This window comes from Fringilla coelebs, assembly GCF_963513975.1.
Source record: "Fringilla coelebs genome assembly, chromosome: 18".
In the NCBI taxonomy this organism is placed as follows: Eukaryota; Metazoa; Chordata; class Aves; order Passeriformes; family Fringillidae; genus Fringilla; species Fringilla coelebs.
In genome coordinates this window covers 9,881,622-9,903,079 of record NC_140044.1, presented here as the reverse complement: position 1 = coordinate 9,903,079, position 21,458 = coordinate 9,881,622, and positions in this window count along the sequence as shown.

Here is a 21,458-nt window from a genome sequence, read left to right as displayed (position 1 = left end):
TCTCCCACACATGTCCCAGGAATTTAGGAGCTAGCACAGCCAGAGACCATTCCCAAGGGATGCCGTGACTTCAGTCGTCGTGTGTGGTGACGAGAGGAGATGGATATTATGGACATGCCTCATTCCAGGTCAGTGGGCCTCGCTGCCAGAGAACAGCCCTAACAACACCCAATTTTATAATCAGAGCTGTTGCCTCTGTGAATGTCTTAGCCTACATCTGCTCTGTATTTAATCAGGGTACATGCTCTAGCCCGAGCAGATCACACCAGAGCTGTATGAAAGGACAGCTCAGGATTTATCTGCTGGGTGACTTTATGAGTCCCAGCTTTCCTACACAAAGGCAGGAGCTGCTTTTAAATGCAGCCTGTCCAATCAGTTCCATTAGGTAACTGCAGAAAGGAACATGGTAAAGGGGCTTCTTTCTTCCCACCCTTCTTTCTTGATGTGAGCTAGCACGTCCCTGGTCTCTCTGATGCTCAGCAAGAAGTTGATGTTTGCACCTCTTGCAGTCCTTTAAAGAATTCATTCAGAAGAGCATGAATTCATAACAAGCAGTATAATTTCACTCTAGGAAAAAAAAGGTTTTCACCTCCAGGATTAAACTAAAAATCAAAGCTCAGGATGGATTTGCCTCAAGTGAAGAGAACAGCCCCTCCGGCATGGATTCACCCCATCTAGCTTTATGTATCTAAAATAAAACCTCACTTTCTCAAGGCCTCCTTTGCAGCCAAAGGACACCAGAAGGTATTTGGTTCATCTCAGACCTAACTTGTGACTCCACTATTACAAGGACATTGACCAGCAATTATCATTATTTCAGCATTCCAAATTAATGTATTTTACCAGCAAACCTGCAGTGCTTCTTGATCTGTCCACTTTTCACATTGCCTTTCAAGTCTCTTACAAGCCTCACCACTTTTCTGTATTTTCACAATAAAATAAAAACAAAATTAACCAGTTGTGTCCCTGTCAACAATAGCAAAAGCTATTTTGCTATTAACTCAGGTCAGAGTTTCAGACCTGATTCAAAATGAAGTTTCTGTTGTCATGATAAATACCCAAAGTCCCACAGCACTAAGGTCACCCTGACTGAGAAAGTGAAGCAAACCCCTTGCAGAACCACTGTTCATCATAAATGGTTCATTCCCATATCTGTCATTTCCCCTAAAGCAATGTTGACTGGCCCTACTACTAACTAACTTCACAGTTAGTGAAGGGTAGATGCTGGACTAAGGAATTCTTCCTCTGTACAGGCTTTAATACCACAATTCTGTATGTTGTGATCATTCAAAAACTCAGAGCAAAGATGGGGATGGATGGATGGATGGATGGATAAATGGATGGATGGATGGATGGATGGATGGATGGATGGATGGATGGATGGATGCATGTGGAAGCAAGGGCACAAGAACAGCCACTTATATTTGCATCCCCACCAAGGAGCAGCTGCAAGGGACCTGCTGCTTCCTGCCATATGGAGGAATATATCCCAGACACTTGTTTTGCAGCACTACAGCCCACTTAAATATCATTGTGATATGGATTTAAATCAAGCAAACTGCAGTTTGTACCTGTGGCATTTAAAATGTGCTTAAAACTGGATTTTTCTTCCCTGTTTGCTGAATCCATTCCTTAAAATAAATTTATTTGTGTTGCAGAATCTGAATTTACCTGTCTTTGGAAATGCTTTAGTACAGGATGTTGTGCAAAAGTGGCATTTTGTGATACTTTGCCATTTTGTAATACTCTGACTGTCCTGGTCCTGTCCTTCCTCCTCTCCCCATGTCACTCACACTGCCACACTGCTACAGCACAGCCTGTGTTTTGGCTGGCTGTGTCCCCAAAGACCACCCACCATTCCCAGCTTCTCCATTAGGACAGTGCACCTTCAGTTCACCCCCTTTTCCATGAGGTCTGCAGTCCAACAAGCAAAGGCAGTTTCAAAACAAGACCTTGCCAAGCTTATTTACAGAGAGCTAATGACAGAGAAACAATGACAACAAGGAAGGGAAAAAAATCAATTCACCAGGTCACTGGCAAGGAAGGAATACACAGTTCCCTTCTTTCCAAGGTTCTGCTTTGGGTCCAGTGGGAAGGGTGTTCAGTGGAAATAAAACTATTTTTGTAGCTGAGTATCAGAAGAGCCAGAAAAACCAGTGACCTGTGATGTCTTTAAAGAAAGATAATATTTAACAGCTTTAAAAGGAAAGAAACTTTAGTCTTTGAAGAACAGTATTATCTGTCAGTGCTATTATTGATAATGAAAAATAACAGTAACACCTTTACAAATTCCAAGCACAGTTGAGGATCAGCCTTAGATGATCACTTTTTTGCTAACTGGGTCTTACAGCTTTTGGGCAGAGCCAACATGTCAGTCAGCATAAAGTTGTTTCTCAGGTGTGCATCCATTCCTTTACTCCCTTTACTCACCATCATTTTAATATCAAGACAAAGGCACAGTATGAAAACAATACCTTGACACTTTTTAATTTGTTGAAGCTGTGATGCTGGGACAGTTTTTGTCTCCTCATGGTTCTTTTCCTCAGACACTCTTCTTCCTCCTTGCCAGTGATGCCTTAGCATGTGGATGTATGTTTGGCACCTTAAGGCATGCTCCAAGTGCAACAACATCTTTTTCAATCTTGTTTGTACTGCCATTGTTGGTGATAAAGTCTTTCTGTTCAATGTACAGGATCTTCTGCTTCTTTGCAAGTGATCACATTGCTGCCTAACATGTTGGTGGGTCTTCACATTTTGAAAACACCAGTCAATGCTGAAGTTACATCCAAGAAGTGAATTTTCTCTTTGGCATTGGAGGTGATGTTCTTTCTCAGATGCACTTGTTGAAACTCAAGATTTTGCAACTCCAGCAAGGATCAACTGCCTGCAGCTACTCTGCTCTGTGAACACAAGCTCAGTTGGCACCTGGGGCAGTGTTTGCTTCCCTTGCACCTCCCTTGCCTGTGGCAGCACGCTTGGGGCTGATTGTGGGTGACCCTCCTGACACGGCTCCTTTGCAGTTCTGGCTGGAGGTGCCTGACCCAGCCCACCCAGCAGAGTCCAGCAGGATATCTGTGTTTCCAAAGAACCCCAGGCAGTGAGGGGCCTGCTCATAGCTGCACTTCTGGGCCTGCCCACTGCAGGAGCTGTAATGAGCTGGGGTAATGCCAAAAAATCGGAACCAGCAGCTCTTCCTTGAAGCATTTAGGTGACAACACTGACTAAATCATTTACTAACCAATAGGCATCATTATTCTAACCAAATGACTAACTAATTCTTGTTGGTAGAGTTGCCCACTAGGTGAGTGAGGAAATTCATAACTCAGAGATCTGGCTAATAGAGTCCCAGAGAGACCTTACTTCAGCTCCACAAGATGAAGTTCTAAAGACTCAATATAAAACTTTTTTAATGGAATTGTTGAAGACTGCTGACTGCTATGCAGCTAAAAAATGGATTTGATGGCTGGTTTGGGATGCATTCAGATTGTTTGCCAGGAGCTGTTGGATCTTGTTAGCTCATGGCATCCCATGGCTGCTTCTCTGCTGTGGCCACTGGGAGCTTCACACAGGTGGCAAGGACGTATCACTGACAGCCCTGTTCTCAGAGCAGATTCCATGGGAGCTAAAGACTCAGGCAGGAATCCCAGGAATGGCCCAGGGCTCATCCTGGGGGATGATGGCAGCAGATGGCAGCAGTGCACATCACCCCCAATGCTCATGGAACCAGGGTGGTCCTGCTTGACCATGGCCATCTCCCAAGGAACAAGACCAGCCAAGGTACAAGATCAACCACAGTCATCCTCCAGAGGCCCCAACACCACTCTGCCATTTGATGCAATTATTTTATCCACACAGACATCAACATTCCACAAAACTGAAGGCAAGGCCCTGCTCCCCAGTGCTGAGCACCTCAGGTGGTGACTGAGCTCCTGGGTGTACATCAGCAATGCCAAGAGTGGGTGACACCTCTGTAAATAAATGCTCCCACTATGCTCACATGAGCACTCCTGGATGCTGGGACTCGTTTTGGGAGCCTGGAGAGCTGAGCTTTTGGGAAGCAAATGAAAAGGCAGCAGCCAGGCAGCTACCAGGGGCCACCCATGTAAACACAAGCACAGCTCCAGGCTGGGAAACAAAGGGCAGGGAAATGAGCAGCCAAGCTGATGAGCCATGCTCAGCATTAGCACTTGTGGTTCACTTTCCCCTCCAGAGGAGATTTAAGGCCTTGGTGACAGATGTCAATCTCACCTCCCCTGAGGTGAGAGGGGGTTGGCTTAAGTGCTGTGTCAGGAAAGGAGGGCAAGAGGGATTTTGCTTCATTTTTTTTAAGGAATTAAAGAGGATCCAATGTCTTTAACCTTCAGGATAACCTTGTTTCAGTCTGGTTCTCATTGCTGGACTGCTCCTTGATGAGTTTTTTTTTTATGCCTGATTAATTAGTACACTGAAGGGAAGTGGGGGCTGCTCTGTTCAGCAGTTTGTGCCTCCTTCTGACTAATTCACCACCCAGCTCTACAGCTCCAGAGGGTCTGCAGTTGCCTCTCTCATGCCTCTGGTGTGAGGTTTCATTGCCTCTTTCTACTTTTTGATTGTATCCTTCCTATTGATTCGGCCACATTTATTGAGGGCTAGCTGGAGACCAGTTAATTTGAGTTTGTAAGTTTATTTCTCCACTACCACAAAGCTTTTCAAAGAAAAAAAATTCAGATGCAGGAGTGAATGGTTCAGATTTATGGAGCATTATCTTCTAAACAGTGTTATTGATGACAAAAAATCATATTTTTGGGGAATATAACTTTGCATATGCCATTATTGCCAGTGTGTGAGCAATCAGGAGAAAAGCACTTTTGTGGTCCTTTAATTTTTAGAAATGAGAACCCATAATAATACAACTTATGCTGAATTATTTTGTGTCCCAATTTTCCCAGGAAAGGGGAGGAAATACTGACCCTCTTGTTAAATCACTTTGACAATAAAAAGTATTGGATAAAAGCTAAGCAGCATTACCAGGGATATAAATGAAGGCAGCTTTCTGCTCAGATAGTTTTTTTTGGCTAAAACTGGAAAAAGTAAAACTACAAAGCAGATATGAATGTACAAAAAAAGGTCTTTGACCTCTGGAGTCAGGGCAGGTGGTGGCTTAGTCACTTTGTCACTCTCTAGGAGTTAAGGGGCAGGCAGGTGCAACTTACTGAGGATGGAAATGGTGTGTGAGGGCCCTTGAGACACTTTGTGCAGCCTGCACACCCCTGGCCACAGGACACGGGAGCAGCCTTGCCCTTGGTCCTGCTCTGTCACCTTTCCTCTCTGCGGTCAGGTGAGGGCTTTGATCTCACAGCAGACAATGCAGACATGCCTGGCTGAGGCTCTCCTGCTCCCAAGGGGGCAGGCAAGGTGAGCAAGTCCCTCCTGGTCACCCTGGATGAGTCAATGAGCTCAGTGCTGGCCTGAGGGTGTGCCTGATCGCCGCCTTTCAGGTGCTGACAGGAGGGGAGCAAATCCAGGCTTGGGAAAAAAAGGAACAGCTCCTTTTTGGGACTGTAACCCCATAATTCCAGCAGGGCCCCTCCAGGCTGCTGGCAGCTGGTGGAGGGGGTGCCCAACCTCTTTTCAGGCTGTTCTGAGCTTTGGTGATGCTGCCCTGTCCTCAGCAGGAGATCTCCTCAGGAGCTGCAGAGTGGCACTTCTGTATTCCAGGGAAAAGCCTACTTCATGGGCTCAGGGGCTTTCCTGAGTACATGGTGTGTGAAATTCAGAACTCACGGAGTAACTAAACACTCAAGAGAGCCAAATTCTCCTTCCTGCTGTAATTCCAGCTTGGAGCTGTGGAAAATGGTCTGGAAGGGACTTGGAGAGGCGTGAAGTTCACCTCAGTTCCCAAAGGCAGGATCAGGTCTTCTTATGGGGATGCTTTTTTTGTCTAACCTGTTCTCAAAACCATTTGGTGATAAAAAAACCACACCCTCCCTTGGTGATCTCTTCTGGTGCTCACCTGGGCTTTGATTCACAGAGTGCTGAATTCCCCCAGTGTGATGCAAGGAGAGGTTATATACAAAATATTCCTTTTACGGGAGGCACGGTTTAAAAAAAATGGAGATAATACATGCATATCTCACCTGTCTGGTATTCAGACACCCAGTGACCCTGGGTAACCCAGAACAGGCACTTCAGCTGTAAATAACCTCACAAAGTAACAAGAAATCAACCCCTCTGTTTTTGAGAACTCTCACAAAGCCTGCTTTAGTAGGTTGCATTTCACAACAGCGTCCTACTGGTTCAGTGACCCTGTTTCACCAGAGAGCAGTTCAGTGCTCGGCCAACCCAGCTGGGGAGGCTTTAGTTCAGTTTAATTTCATTAAGAGAAAGCTGAACAGTTCATTTTGAGTCTCTTTTACCTCCAAAGGACATGACTAAACCTGCATTTTTTTCCCCTGGTAAAACCCTGTTTCTTCTGGAGAAGCTGAGCTGGGAAGGCCCCTGGAACTTTCTGCTGCTCTGGAGGACAGGAGGGTGCTGAGCTTTCCCAGGCTCTGCTGAAATATGGGGCACGTTCTGGAGACTGAGGAGCACCCTGAAACAGGATGCTTGTGCTTTTCCATCCTCTTACCTTGGGTGACCCTGAGACGTGGCCCAGAAAGGAGTGACATGAACTGGGGTGCAAGGAGCACTTCCTCTGCCCGGAATTCCTCTGTTTTCAGCAAATAATAACAACTATCCCTCCAAAACATCAGTCCTGGGCCACGTGATGGGTGAGACACTACAGCACAGACTGTGTTTCTGCCATGAGGAGAGGCATGGCTCTCCTGGGATCATCTGGGAGCCTCCTCCACATGGACAGACCTAGAGGGCTTGGTGTTTGCCCAGCAAAACCCAGGCTTCAAGGAGGCACCAAAATCCATTAATGGCACAGTGTAGCCTATGTGAGCTGAAAAATAACCACTACACAGCGCTGCAGAGGAATGAAGTGGGCATGGAGGAAGCTGGCCTGAAAATTTCAGCAGTTTTTCCATAAAGAACAGCAGCAAGCTGGTGCCTGTGGAGCGCTCCAGGAGCCCCATCAAACCACGTTAGCAAAGGCAAGGAACTTCCTTTTGCAATGTATTTACTCAATGAACTCTAGAGCTCCAGCACAGGACAGAAGGACGTGTGCAGGGTCAGACAGATCCCTCCTCACCTTTCAAAACGGGGTCAAGCACCGAGTTTAGGTCCCAGTGGCTGCCAGTAAGAGCCTCCCAGTTCCCATTTTGGAGGAAGTGAAAGGCTCTGGGGGCTCTGGGACTCCTGATTCCTCTTTGCACAGAACTCCAAGAACTTTCCTGTCCCCTCACTGGGCACTTCCCTCTGCCACAGAGTGACCTGCCACCTCCTGGCCACTGCCCTGGCCACCCTCCATGGCTGCAGCAGCGAGCAGGGCAGCAACAGCAACCCAAGCAAATTTTTGTCCCCTACATTTATGTGGCGCCTTGGCAGGATGCAGAGAATGGCTCCTGCATAGCTGATGTCTTAAAGCTCAGCACTGAGGACAGAAATAGAAAAACTTACAAGAAAAATGACACAGATTATGGCTTAGAGCAGCAAAACTACCCATTGTGCAGCCTGGTAAAGTGCAGCAAAAACACACACGTGTGTGCAGGGAAGGAGGGAGGCTGGGTTTGAATTAAACTGAATTTCCCCTTGACTCCCAGCAGCCAAACTGAAAAATAAATTATTCACCAAGGCTTATTCCTGAAGAAGCCCTGCAGGACTGCAGGCCCAGGCCACTGCCCAGGTGTGTGCTACCTAGAGCTCAGTTTGATGGCATTTTGCTATCGAGAGGAAACAAATTAATTTTCCTCCTTTGAAACTGGGAGACGCTTGTGTTAGGTGATGCATAAAATAAAAAAAAGGGGGTCCTGAAAGAAATTACTGAGAGCAATAAGTATCCCAAGCCATTGCCTGCAGAGAGCTGAAGAAAACAGAGGCTGAGATGAGAAGAAAATGCAATTTTATTCCCCCTTTAAACTGAAAGTCTTATTAAAATCATCCTTTTGAGGCTGAGCATGGCTCTCTGTGAGTCAGGGCTGTTTTCTGGGTGTTGAGGGGAGAAGACAGCAAATCCCTCACAGTGGGTGCCCTCCTGAGGTGACAGCATCACCTCTGAAATGTGCAGGAGGGACAGCCCAAGGAGATTACCTGGGCCTGAACACAGGGCCTGCCATGGGCAGTTTTCCCCTGCTGGAAACTCTTCAGATGTGCATGAGAACCCTCCAGCTGCAGGTCAGAGCATCCAGAGGCAGTTAAAATATCCAGCCTGAAAGTTTGAGGATCAAATTAGTACTCTGCTGTGAAAAGTATGCAGATTTTTGTAAAGAAGATGTTGCTGTTCTAAATTTAAAAAAAAAAAAGAAATTCCCAGGGAGTGAGACAAGAGGAGCAACTCCCCTCCCTCCTTGTAGCCAAACACAAGGTAATGTTTTGTTTCTGACTAAAACTAAGCCATTACAGGAAAAATGTGGCTTATCAGGAAGTTAGCTGTAGGTTTTGCCAGTCCAGCAGTGATTTCTCCAGGGATGACCTGCTCCCTGCTCCCATGCTGGCAGCAGCAGATGCAGACAGCCGCCCTGCCCTCTCCCCTGTCTGCCTCCCCGCTTGGTTTAGAGTCACAAAAGGTAAAAAATAGCCTAAGAAATGTGTGCAGGTCTTATCCTGCCTCTTCTCTTCCCTGTCAGGGTGATCAGACCCACACTTCTGTCATCACCAGTAAAAAGGAGCAGACCCTGAGCCCACCACAGCTGTGGGGTGCCCGTGTCACACTGGTGCCACACTCCTGCAGGAGACACAGGGATAAGGGGGCTGCAGCAGGAATGGCTTGCACCCCTGTAAGAGGGAGCTGCACCCCTGTAAGAGCTGCCATAGTTTAACAGGCATATTTGGTGATAGTTTTAATTTGGAACATGTCTGCAAAAGCAGGAAGGGAATGAAGGAGGTTGATTTCATTTTGCTACATATCTCTTTCCAAGAGGATATTTTTGATCAGCTTTTCAATGCTAATGCCCTCTTAGTGGTGAAGCAAGATCTGACAAAACTGTAAGAACACTTTTCTCATTTATTACCTTAAAGCACTCAAATAATTTCTATCAAAAGTCAATGAAATTAAATTAAATACACAAAGAGAAAGTGTGGGTCAAGTTCTCTGGAGTTTGGGTCATTGCTAATAATGTAGCCAGATTAAAAAACCTTTAAGTTCACACAGAGTGAAAGGACAGGCAGAGCTTTACCAGAGTTAGGAAACTGCCAAGTGCTGAAGGAAGGGAACAAAGTGAAAACCAGACAGTGAATCATCATCACTGGGGTGTGCAAAACCCGACTGGGAATTCAGGCAAGTCCTCTTGTTTTTCTTCGCCCATCCCTTTTATTCTTTTTGCAGGTTATTAATACTTGTGCTAAGCAGCTGTTTGAGGTGTCCCAGAAGGAAACTTCCCTCCAAGACTCTCCACAGCATTTTTCTTTCCCTAAAACCTTCCCCAGTGTCCCTCCACTTAATCCTTACTGCAGCAGTGCAGGACCAGGAGCTGCTTGGCTGAGCAGGGCTTGCTGAGGTCACCTGGAGTCTTTGGTGACCTGACAGGCTCTGATTGACATCCTTGACATTGAGACACAGTTTTAAAGATGGAATTGAATATTTAAGGGTGCATTTAAAAATGTAGAAGGGGAGAGAATGGGGAGGAAGATTAAACCAGGTAATTTCTGCTAAGCGATGCTTTTAGAACTTCTAAAAAGGGGGACAACACTGGCAAAAGATGTTTTCTGGCTGGCAGGCAGAAAGGAGAGTAGAAGACTTGAGGGTAACCTTTCTAAGAAGGTATGATTTTTTCACCCTTTTTATTTTGGCAGAACAGGCTTAAACTGCAGGCAGCATTTCTGTTTCCTTGATTGCATTTGCAGCGGGTTTGCTCAGGAGTGGCAGACCAGCTGGGAGCTAAATCAGAGTAAATCAGAAGCCACCAAGGCAAGGGAGATAAGAACCCACAGCACTCCAGGACAGGTCAGAATGGGGTTTGTGGTGAGGGTGAGTGCTCAGGAAGGGCCCTGAGCTGCAGCTGCACAGCAAACCATCCCAGCACACCATCCCCAGCCCCAGCTCAGCCTGGACCTGCCTGGCAGGGTGGGGGGATCCTCACCTGCAGAGCAGCTGCCAGCACACCCCAGGGATGGGGAAAGGAGCAGTCCCAGGGACAGCAGCAGAACCCTGAGGGGTAGAAAATGCCCATTATCTCCCAGTGTGCCTTTAGCACAGCACACTAAAGCACCTGTAATTTTCTGAAGACACAGACAGGTTACTGCACTCTTCAAGAGTACTGCTGCTGGCAAAAAAAAAACAAACCAAAGAAAAAAAAATCCAAACCAAACTTTACTTTAAATTTAACCCTCTCTGACAGGCATCATATTTTTAGAAGCACTTATGCCCATGTTAATACTTCCTGGACGTGCTCAAACACTGTCTGATGTTGCATTGAGGCAAATTAGTGAAGATGGAGGCTCATAAATCCTCAGGAACTACAAAACTAATTAAATGCCTGTGTGATGCACTTGTGTGCAGAGCAGTGGTTTGCAGGTCTGTGATTTCCAGATCCCCCAAATGAGCTGTGCTTGCTGCAGGGGCCAAGGAATAGCTCTGTCCTGCCACATGTGGGGCTCTGGGGAGCCTGGCACAGGCAGCCTGAGGAGGCACCATGCCACAGGGCCATCCCCTTGCTCCCTTCTCAGTGCAGCTGTGTTTGCTGGGACCAGCAAAAGCCAGGGCAAGCCAGTCCTCCCTGGTCTCAGCAATTCCTCTGCCCATGCACAAATGCTCCACTGAGGTACAGATGGCCCAGAGCTCACTCACTGCTCCTGTGCCCTTCCTGTGGCAGAGCTGGCACCATGAGGGATGTGTCCCTGGATGCTGGGTGTGGGATAAGCTGCCTTTTTCCTCCTTTGGCTTTTCCAGTTGTAAAAGACAATGATCTCATAGTTGAGCATTGTGTTCATGAACAGGCTTTGAGTCCTGGACACGTCATGACCCCAGGCTGTTTGGAAGAAGAAAAATGGAAATAACAGAAGAAGAGTTGCTCTTGACTCCTGATGTGGTGACTGGTACCAGGAATCAGCATCAATCAGGAAGGGGCTCTGCTCCCCTGAGCAGTTCAGAAGTTCTCAGTGGGCACACCTGATCCCACAGGTATTTGTTCTGTGGCTCCTGACTCTTTACAGCATTTCATCATTAAATAAAACTCTACCCCTAAGTACACAGGTGAGCTCCTCCATTCTTGCAGGTGGAGTCAGCCAGGGATGCCTTTGCTGGATACACTGGGGTCTAGCAAGCCAGCTGATAATTCTGATTATTCTGAGTAATTTGGACAGTTATTCTCAGGAATGAGTCAAACAATTAAAGTAAAAACCCTGCATTATTTTTTCCTAATGAAAAACTTACTGGTTTAGGCTTTAAGATCCTGGGTAGGAAATTTCTCTTTTCCTCTTCATGGCTGGGTACAGCAGAGTCTCCACTGACCTCAGCTGAAGGTGTCTGCACATCATCTTCAATTTAGGCTCCACTTTGGACAATTCTTAGGCCTAATATGTGTCTCTTGCTGTAAAAATGACTTTCCTCTCTCTGAGAAACTGCAACGAGGTTGAAAAAAGTACCCAGAAAAATAAATTTCCTTTTTTCCCTTTAAACTCCAGTCTGAAATATTTGGAATGGAGAAACCAGAATGGAAAGGAAGTCCCACACTGAAGCCACCAAAATCCTATGGGATTTAAGGGAGTGGGATTATTTGAGTCATTCCTGTGGGTGTATGTTTTCCCTGTGCTCCCCTAAGAGCTGACTCCCCGCATGTGCCAGCTCAGGGTGGGGAGCAGAGGGGGAGATGTGACTGCCTGTGCCTCCACAATGCCCCTCATTGTCTTTTCTTCTCTTCCAGCTGTTTTTGTGAGTGTGGTTTTGAGGGGCTCTGCCTGTGGGTTTTGTGTGTGAAGAGATTGCAGGGATTTGAAGGGCAGGGCTTGAGGAAAAGCTAAACTCAGCCTCCACGTTTGCACCCTTTGGATTGCACACCTAGCTCTTGCCCACTCACTTTGTGTTGGCTGCAGTTTTGCTCGGGCAAAAACTCACATGGGAGCCTTCAGACTGTCCACATGTGCAAACTGGAGGATTAGCTACCTAACAATTGGTCCAAAAACAAGAATTGGTGATTTACAGGCTCAGCCAAAATAACGGGTCACATTCTCTGATGGAAGAACTTGGCATTGCATTGCTGAAATTGGAGGAGCTTTGCAGATTTACACCAGCTGAGGATTTGGGCATAGGTGTTTCCTGAGTGAGAAAAATCTGAAGGGAAAGAACTACTCCATTCAGTTTATTTTTACAGAGCAGAGTCTACAGAAAGTGGTCACTTTGCCAAAGAAGCCGGAATCACCTCACGGCTGTTGGTGCATGAGCAATAACGCCTTAAGGGGATTCACAAATTTGTGCTGTGACAAAATTCTACCATTCCTGCCAAGAAATGGGAACCACTGCAGTTTAAAATCCTTTTTTCTTTCCCTAAACAGAGGGATAAATGGCATTTTTGTACTTGGAAACTTCAGGCCCACACTTTCACCCTGCTAATTGTGGCTGCATTCGCCGTTGCAGTCAAGGACCACGTTCCCTCATATTTGCACATGAAGCCACACGTGCACAAGCCACAAGAACTGTGCTTCCCTTTGCTTGCTTTATTTTCTTTCTTTCTCTCCTTCTTTCTTAGCTCATCACACGAAAGTGTAGGGCAGCCTCTGGGGCTGCCTCATTTATGCAGGTTGTCCCCCCTTCCCTCTAGATTCCCACCTTGCTTCAATGACTTGTAGCTGTGGGATGGGTTGTTGGGATGGAAATGGTTTTGCAGAACTCACAATCACTGGAGTTTGAGAGCTACACTTCAAATGTGCCTGTAACTCAGTGCTTTGTTTCACTGGGTGTGTCATGTGCCATTTTCCCTTAACGAGGAGCTGTTACAAGGCAAGTTTATTCACCCTTGCCAGGTGCTGGAAGATCAAACCACATGGGGTGACAAGATTGCAAACACTTTGCTGCAGGGCTGAAAATACTCTGGAATGGGATGAGAGATTTAACATGTTCACAGAGCCACGACTTGCCAGTGAGAGGAAGGTGGTATCGTTCCAGAGAGCGGAGGAAACCATAGCTGGGCAAGGATGAGATGTGTAAGCTGCAGGAAGTATTAAAATTCAACAAAATCTGTTCTGACACCCAAGCCTCAAATAGTGCTTCTGGGATGGATTAATTATTCAGGCAGAAATCTGCACCCACCCAAGCTTGCTACCTGCAAATCTGCCAAACCCAGCCCAGCACTGCTCCTTCAGATGCACAGCCACCCTTAAAACATTTGTATTAAAATTGTACAGCTCTTTGGAGACACCACTCCAGGGGATTGCAATGTGGTGTTGCAATGGGAACACCACTGTGAGCAAATCCCTGGTTTGGCAGGAGGTGGTGAGGAGCTGTGTGCTGGGAATGCGGACAGCAGAGCTGGCTGCATGGCAAGGGAGGCAGCCCTGAAGAGCCCAGAGCAGAGGGAGCAGGAAAAAAATGTCAGCTTCATGAAAAAGCAAACAGGCTGTCCTTGGAGAAGGCTACAAGGAGAAACATGAATTTGCACTCAGTTGCTCGGGATGTTACAACCCCAGCTCCTCTTGGGTCTCTTTCTGAAAATCCTAGAGAGCACTTCCTATCCAATAAAGAATATTACAAAAAAAAGACAGCTTCCCTCTCTGTGTGTGTTGCACTTCAGACACACAAACTTTCTTATTTGTAAGGTTAATCTCTTTCCTTTTTTGGAGCTGAGATGAGGTTTTCTTCGAGGTCTGTGTGGGTACCATGTGCAGTCCTTTGCCTTCTTCTGCTGCATGGGCAGCTCCCACCTTCCTAGGAAGGCCAGTTTTAGTAATCTAACCTAAAATTGTTGGCCATTCAAGAGATGTCAGTGAGAACTCTCACTTTTTCCTGGTCCTTTCCTGTGGCATATTGATGGCTTTTACTGAAGATCTCAGTGCAGGGTACTGAGAAAGTTGCTGGGTATGACTGAGACTGGAGATAGTGGGAGAATAAAACTGCATCTGAGTGATGATTTCTCATCTTGCCATAACACACAAATTTGGATTCAGGATCCCCAGAGTCTGAGGCACAGTTTATTTAGTTCTATCTGATCTCAGATGAGGAGGCTGGCTTGCCCCAAATGGTCCCACAGCAATTTGCAGTAAGAACAGGATCAGTTGTTTTCTTACAAGAGCCATGACAACCTGGAAAGGGGAACTCACAGCTTCTGCACACAGAGGAGATTTCAACATCTGACACAGCCAAAGCCTGGTGAGTAATGAAAGCCAGGGGGGCAGGAGGTCACAGGCTTGTGCAAAAGAGGTGAGAGACAGTAAAGAAGGTGGAAGTGGGTTTCCAAGTAATGAAAGGTTCAGAAGAGCTGAGATGACAGCAAGCAAAGATGACAAGGAGGGTGTGAGAGGCTTCAGGATGATTTTACCTCAAACTGCAGGATGAAAGCATGAGAGGAAATATAAGAGGAAACGTTACAGAAGCTCTAGGGAAAAATAAACCAGAGATCCCCATAAGAGATTTAATCCCTGTGTCCCTAACAGGCATACCCATACCTCTGCACTCTGGGGAAGTTCAACCATGAGCCAGCTTGCAGCTTTGCCCTCTGCCTCATTTCTTCTGGAGGATAAAAAGTATGAAAAAAAAAAAAAATGAACTGGTAGGAGGAATGTTCTATAACTCATCCAAGCAGAAGTAGAGGTCTGATTTAATTTTTCACTTGTATCTGCTGTTGATAAGAAGGTGATTTTCAAATCAATAGACCCTAAAGAAAGATACTTTAAAGACCTTTAGAAAAAATTTACATGGACAGAGGCAAAGTTGAAGAATTGGGCCCTAAATGGAATTTAAAGTGGATCAAGCAATAGTATATAATGTTGAAAAGGCATCAAAGCAACAGTGACAGTATTTTGGGGACATTTGCTGGCAAAACCTAAATATGACCGCAAAAAATGGAAGCATATGCACAGTCAATCACCTTAATACCACTACTTAATGAAGGGGATTGGGAATTAGGAAGATCTGGATGGCATAAAATCAGAGCAGGGGAGGATGGAACAAAGAGGTGATGCCTGTTACCCAGAGATAAAGGGGACACAGAAAAGAAGAGATCATGAAAAAGAAGAGATCATGAGGGTATCCAGGCAGCTGCAGAAAATCATCCTGCAGAGCAGGGTTTGTGGTGAGAGCAGGGAAAGTGCTGTGTGTGTAGGAGTGCAGGAATGGCATGAATCATTTTCAGAAGTAGAGTCCCGTGAGCAGCAGAACCAACGTAGCCCTTGGACACAAAGCTCAGGACTGACTGACTGGATTTATTGATGTCTCACAGGGGATGAGCTCATACAGCAGGTTCAGTGGGAGCACTGACAAAATCATTTTCCTTAATCATTTTCCTGAACCCAGGCTCCTCTTTTCCTAAGACTTCTAAGCACTTAATATCCTTCAATACACTGACAAATGGGTTGAAATTGGGTAACAAGTCCAAGGGATATTAAGGAGAAATAGTTAACATGCTATAACTTTATTTTTTTTAAACCATAGATTTTTTTTTTAATTGCATTTATCTAGTAAATTACTATGAGCAAGCTGAAGCTGAGGGAGCTTGCTCCCAGTTCCACAGCCTCCTGGTTTTGGAGAGCAGGGTTGTCCTCACCACCTGCCACGTGAATATTCAGCCTCCTGGAATTGGTGATGGTACAACCAGCTCCAACTCTATGACAAAGGCAATTAAAAGACTCTGGAAGATTTTATTACCTGGAATAGTTGAAAAATTGCAAATGTTTTAAAGTACTGATCAAAACTTTGCTGATATTAATGATGCTTTCAGGCATTTTACTACTTCCTACTTTTCAGCAAAGGCCATGAGAGGCATCAAAGAACTGCCACAGTGGTGACTGTCCCTGCAACATCCCCAGCAGCAGCAGTCAGGAAGTCCTGCTAAAAATTCCATTTTCCCTTGGGAGAAAAATTCATATTTCTAGGCTTGAGTACTTTGAGCAAAACCTGTGTGTCTAAAAGGAATTGCTGAACATTTAGGGCAATTTTTTCCAAGGGCTTTTACATTCAGCTTCAACAAGTCAAATAATCAAAGCCAGTAAAATCTTATGTCCTGAGGGATGACCAAGAAAAATGTTTCTAGAAGGTTCTAGAAAATACACTTAGCACTGTGATTGAACCCTGAAGAAATTAACCTCCGAAAAGCCTGAAAATTAGAGCTCTCTATAGATTTGCTAATTATTCTATGAAATTGAATGGGGAATCTTAAATAGCTGTTAGACTTAAATATACATTTTCAGATCCATTATAATTACTTCTCATCTACAGGAAAGTAATACCCTAAACAGAGAGTGCTGAATGATTGCAAAGGACAGTAAAGTCCCTGTCCAGAAATACTTAGAATCAGTGCAAATATCAGATGGAAGACAGGGGTAAAATAAGCAAGAAAATGAGCATTACTGTAGCAGGCAGATGGCTGTGCTGGGTAGAAAGGGATTTCTCTTCCCTCAAAACATTTTCAAATTTTTAAATGTTACCAACCTGCATGCAGAGGAAGCCAAATCTTTTCAATGTGTTTTGCTGAAACTATTAAAAAAAAAAGCAAATAGCTAAACAGTTTGGTTTTCAGCAACATCAAAAATTATTCCCCAAACTGAAAGAAAAATTTGAAAACACTGGAAACAGCCAGAAGCTGGATGTTTTCTGCTTTGGGTTTGTTTGTTTTTAAGTAACTGGAAAGCTCCTTCCAAGAGAATAGAAAAAGTAAAAAATACTCTTTTTTTGCTTGTTTGTTTGCTTGCAAAATATTCTGTGAGGAAATCCCTGTGATTCACTGCTCACCATTCTTTGGAATTAAACTCTTAGAGCCTGGGAGCTCCTTTCTGGCTGTGTCCAGTTCATTACCAGGTCTGGAAACTCCAGACCAACTCAGTGCAGTGTCCCGTGCTTAAAACTAACTTTGCAATTCCATGCCAAGTTTCGAGCAAAGGAGTGGAATAATTTTAATTTTTTTTTTCTTTTCATCTAAGTGTGGTCAGCCACCTGCCTTGCCTAGATCAAGAAAAGCCTCTTTATTTTTTCTGCAGGTGCACTGGAGAAAGGCAGTGTGCCTTTGCACCCTCATGTGTGTGGCTCAGCAGACTTGGAACAGGCTTGGAACAAGCAGGGGCACAGACAGGCAGATACCCCAAAAAAGCAGAGCTGGTGTGTTTATCATCAACTTGGGGTTTCTAGCAGCTGAGTACAAAATCTGAAGAACCACCCAGCTGTCAGACAATGATTCATTTTTTTTATCTTGTCAGACACCAGGAAAGTGTTCCTCCTCAGTAATGAAGGAAATAAAACTGCCATGAGGACCTTTCCAAGCAGCCCCTTTTAAATGGAGGGGTTTGGTATTGGCATTTGTGAAAAGGCAGGGTTTGGTCTTCATCTGGAGAAGTGAAATCCCTGGGCTTTGGGACACAGGAGCTGCACCACCCTTTGGTTTCAGAGGATATGGTTCAAGGGCTTTTCCAAGATAGAAAATGCAATAAATTAACTGCTTGTCTGAAAAAAGAGTCCCAAATAGTCTGGGGATGAGCATGGGAATAAAAGGAGAGGAGAGGAGAGGAGAGGAGAGGAGAGGAGAGGAGAGGAGAGGAGAGGAGAGGAGAGGACAGGACAGGACAGGACAGGACAGGACAGGACAGGACAGGACAGGACAGGACAGGACAGGACAGGAGGATGACATAATTCTAGCTGGCAGGGAACATTTTTTCCCATTCCTGCACCATTTTCACTCAAATAAATTGTTGTTAAGCTGTGCCTAAAACCCATGAAAATGGCCAAAGGCACTTCATTGACAGCTATAGCAATTCTATAGGATTATTGACCCATCCTCAAGAATCTTAAAGAGAAACTAAGCTACCAGGAGAGATGTACAGAGCAGCTCAAAATACAAAATAAATGTATTCAACTCCAGTGCTGAAAGCTCCCCCCTGCCCATGAGAGACACTCATGATGGCCACAGAGAATCCAATTGCATCAATGTTTGTTGATAAAGAAACAATCTGTTCATTAATTTTTATAAAATGTTATGGCATTTGTACAAGGCAATATTGGTTTGGCTGCTAGAGATCTCGCACAGGCTGACTCCTCAGTTTAACTTTCTCTATTCTAAATAGGTTCCATTGACTTTCATGAGTCTGCTTGTAAGTAAAGATAACTTAGAGGATCAAAGCCCTATAAACTGTGTCATTAAATTTTAAGAAGTCAGAAGCTGCACGTTCTCTTCCCAGGCTGTACCAGCATCTCCCATGAGTGCTAATGAGACCAGTTCTCATGTCACCAATCTCTGGACATCAGAAGACACAGATTTGATTTTAGGCTTGATTGCACAAATGAAAATAAGCAATAACTCATGAAAATCAGTGTAGGTTTACATGGCAGTCAAAATACAGCTGATGAAGCTCATGTTCGTGCTGAGAACCCTCCTGAAGTTCAGTTCTCTTAAAACACATGATGCATTTGGTCTGTGCAGTAGGTGAGTAGAGCTCATTAGAATTGATTCTCCTCGTATTTGTCAATAATTTCAGTAGAAGAAAAAAATAAGGAAAATAAATAAACTCTGCTGAGATTACCAGAGTGATTCAGCTCAGCGATGTGTGGGAAAGATGACTCAGATTTCAGCCAGTGGCTGTCTCCTCCACACCTTGTAGGAGAGTTTTCCTGGAAATCAAGCAGAGTTTTACTGATAACTGGTTTTCACGAAGCAGAAAGTGAGGACAGAGAAGTGGGGAGGATTTTGTCTTTCTGGAACATTTTCAAGCCAGTGCAGAGGTTTGGGAGAGAGGAGGATGAAAGCATCCTTCCAACACTGTTTTTTCACAGCTATCTTCAAAATAAATTTAAAAAATGGAAGCTGCCGAAGAACCCCCAGACAAGGACTGTTCCAGCTCTTGGCTGGATGCTCTTTGGCTCTACCTAAAGTGCAGAATGGAGAGCAATTTCCAGTGACTCCAGGGCTGGGCACTTCCCCTACAAGCAGCCCTGGCTGCAGTTTCCACAGCCAGGAGGGATTGAGGGAGTTCATCCCATTCAGTTCTGCCAAAGAGTGATGGGGCCAGCCCCACAGGGCATCCCTGGAGCCACTCTGCCCTGCAGCTCCTGTGGGACAGCTCAGAGGATGTGACAAACACCCCAGCTGGGTCTTCTTGCTTCCCTCCCAAGTGTTTTTGCAAGACACCATCCAGGATGAGCAGCTACTGAGTCACCTCTGCAGCCCTGGGCTGTCACCTCCTCGCACAGGCACAGCTTGCCCTGAATTCTGTGAGCTTTTCTGCAAAAGGGGGATTTGTCCAAATCAAGGGGCCAGAATTTGAAGAAAGAATTGAAGATGAAGAAGAATTGAAGGTTCAGAATTTGAAGGAAGGCGAATGGGAAAGTCAAGAAGCAAACTCCTGCCACCCTACAGCAAATGCTGCTTTTCAGGGCAAGACAGGGAGGAGCACCCAGTGCAGGTTCCAGGCAGCCCCAAAAGCCCAGGGGACACCTTTTGCTGGGACAAACATCCCTGGAAAGGTGGATGGTAGAACAAGAATATCCTGGACAGGGGGCAGCAATAAATCATTCATGAAAAGAATAGGAAACATCATAGCCAGGGCAAAGAGAATGCTAATTTGCTTTGCAACCTGATCAAATGGAATGACTGGCCTTGAGGGATGCAGCCATTTTGGGGGTTGATTGCTGCAGTTAATACAGAGCATTAACTTTGCAGCTTTGCTCCAGGCAGAACTTGTCCCAAGTGATCTAAAACTTTCAATGCACTTATTCTATCAGAAGATTTGTGTGTGTGTGTGTGAGGCTGCCTAATTAATGAGTTTCTTTTCAATATTAATATGCAGAAAAGTTTACTGCCTCAAAGGTGTGTCAATATATACATTTTTCTGGTTAAAGAAGCTTGCCTTTGGCTACTCTAAAATATAAAAACTATTAATTAAAGTATACAGTGCTTTAGAAAAAAAAAAAGAGAGAGATCGAATTGCTGAAGTCTTTGGGGAGAATTGCTACAGAATTTATGCCAAATGTCTCAATTAATTGATATGCTAAAATGAGCAACCTGGAGTATTTTAGTTAAGATTTTCCACAAGGCTTCAGCTATTCCCTCCCAGCCATCAAAGAATACTGTTGAGTGATTTCAGACCAGGTGGAATCAAGAGAAAACAAATGCACAAACTCCTCCCAAACCTGTTGAGTTGCTCCTTTCCCTGGGTGAGGAGCTGCAGGGGCCTGGGCAGCGTCGAGCCCTTCCAGAGCTGCAGCTTGTGCTCTCCCACCTCAGACCTGTGCCTGGCAGAGGCAAAATGCCACCAGCTTGGAAATGCCACCAGCTTGGTCCTTCCCCAGACATCCACTGGTTGGAAATGCCACCAGGTTGGTCCTTCCCCAGACATCCACTGGTGGGAAATGCCACCAGGTTGGTCCTTCCCCAGATATCCACTGGTTGGAAATGGCACCAGGTTGGTCCTTCCCCAGACATCCACTGGTTGGAAATGCCACCAGGTTGGTCCTTCCCCAGCCATCCACTGGTTGGTGCTTTCCAAGGCAGGCATGGCCCCTCCTGAGTGCAGCCTGTCCTCAGCAGCACTTTCCCACCCTGCCCCTTGGATCTGGGAGACTCCAGCAAGGATGGAGGAGAAGGGACATTATTGCTTCTTTTTTTACATATGGGAAACTAGGTACTAATGCAAGACAGGTCTCCAAAGCAATTTCTTCATTATTTTGTCTTGCCTAAAGAGCTTCAAAAATAATTTTCTCCAAGTGATTTTTGTCAGAGGTTATAGAGGAAGCCTCTGGAACAGCCAAAGGCCAAGAGCTGTGTACAAACCCAGTATTTTAACTGTATAACTATTCTTTCTCCCCAGTGGGTGCCTGTATAAAATATTTACCAAATTATCCTTCCCCTTCTTTAATTTCCCATAGCATATCCTTTCCTACCTGGAAAATCCTGCCATAAACCTCCACCAGTGACTGCTTAATATGCTGAGCAGAGCCTTGCAAAGCCCTTCAGAGAGCCCTCCCAGCCTGTCTGGACCCCAAATTACTGCCTGCAGACACTACAGAAAACATTCAGGAAAGTGGAAGGAAATAAAGTGCCTTATCTTAATCATTCTGATGAGGGAGAACAGCCAATGTCCATGGAGCAGGGCTGGAGTAGAGGGCAAGAAATTGTGGCTGCTGTAACGATACAAACAGCCCATGAGGGTCTTCTCACAGTGGGATGCTTGGGAAATTTGGGTGGGTTTTTTTAGTGAAGATCTTTACTAAATTCTTAGAAAATTCTTGTTTTGCAGATACAGTGCTC